Here is a 1,472-nt window from a genome sequence, read left to right as displayed (position 1 = left end):
GTGTGTTTGCTGTCACTGAGACCTGCGGTTGCATAAAACATCAATGCGTTCAAAAGTTAAATGATGATCGACTCAAAGTGTTTTAATGCAATCATATTTATCTTGTTGTCTTGCCACGTAAAAAAGGCTCAGATTGCAGTTGGCTCTTCACAGAAGACGCTACATTCTTCACTAAAATGTGAAAGCAGAACACATTAGACACACACACACACACATAAACAAAGAAAAGACAAATTCCTAGTAGTACATGATTGTAAAAATCTACATCACTGAAATTATTTAACACATTTTCAAAAATTGGTTTTATCACCCATTTAGGAAATTAACGTAACAACAACAACAACAACAACAACAACAACAACAACAACAACAACAACAACGGCCTGACTGGTGTGATTTGAGGAAAAAAATATATTAAGTGCTAACAATGTAGTTTTTTTTTTTTTTTTTTAACGACAGAGTAAACTTTACAATTAACCTGTGTTATTTTCTGAGCTCATGTCTCTCAAACATTTCTGTGGAAATAATCATGTAACTTTATAAATATACAAACTTCATTTAATTTCAATGAAAAATACAGACATTTCAATTTCAATTCAAAAAAATCTGGTAAATTAATATGTAATCCATTATGATATTGTTTCTTAATCAATGACAGTCAATTAGTAATTTCTATAAAAAGGAAATTGGAGAAAAAAAAGGAAATAAATTCCATCATCAAATCCTTTAACTTTGGAAACTACATTGTAGCAAAGTATATAGAAAATAAACCTGTAAATCCATATATACCCAGAGTATAAATCATGGTTTGTGTCTGTAAAAAAAGTAATTTTTGCCTGAATTTATCTTAAATATCAGAGATCAGTTCTCACTAAAACACTGGATTATATAGTTAATACATCTCATTGTGCAGAATATATTAACTATACAGCAAAACCTAAAAAAAAAAAGGATCTTACGTATAAAAGAACAACAAAAGAAACAAAAAGCTTGTGTGCATATCTGTACACCTGGTACAGGAGCATCAACCATGCTGATGCTCTCTGTTTACCCATAAACCCCCCTGTTATGCGCTTTATTCTGAAAGCAGAGAGAGGGGTGGGGAGGCAGAACAACAGTGGGTTCAATCAGAGAGGAACAAACTTAGTCTCAGGTCCCAGTATAACCATACAGCACCAGAATCCAGCATTCAGTTTCTGGGTGTATGGCCAGCCCAGTCCAATTCCAGTTAAACCAGTTTAATCCCAGTAGGGGGCGCAGCAGCCTAGCCTGACTATTCCAGAATATTCCCCATTACCTCCTAAAACACTTTTTTTTCCCTCAGAAAATCTACTTAGTTATACAAATTAAACACATTTATCATACTCAATGCAAATTGGGCAGTTGTAAAATGAGTTAAGTTATTGTTGTCTGCCCATATACAGCATGTCAGAAAAGAAAAAAAGTCACCAGCCAAGTGACTGACCTCCACC

The 1,472-nt window shown here is 33.8% G+C and overlaps 1 protein-coding gene across 1 annotated transcript in view; it reads right to left on the bottom strand.

Moving 5' to 3' along the window:
- Positions 1 to 80: 80 nt before the first annotated feature.
- efna4 (ephrin A4) overlaps positions 81 to 1,472 on the bottom strand; it is a 35,274-nt gene continuing 33,882 nt past the window's right edge. The window contains exon 5 of the mRNA XM_023408889.2: positions 81 to 1,472. This exon is cut by the window's right edge and continues 631 nt beyond it. The gene's annotated coding sequence lies outside the window, so the exon portion shown is untranslated.

This window comes from Seriola lalandi, unplaced genomic scaffold, assembly GCF_002814215.2.
Source record: "Seriola lalandi dorsalis isolate HSWRI2012SDOR001 ecotype SW California unplaced genomic scaffold, Sedor1 jcf7180002054376, whole genome shotgun sequence".
Classification (NCBI taxonomy): Eukaryota; Metazoa; Chordata; class Actinopteri; order Carangiformes; family Carangidae; genus Seriola; species Seriola lalandi.
The sequence above is the reverse complement of the archived record's forward strand: the minus strand, read 5'-3'. Positions and strand labels throughout refer to the sequence as shown.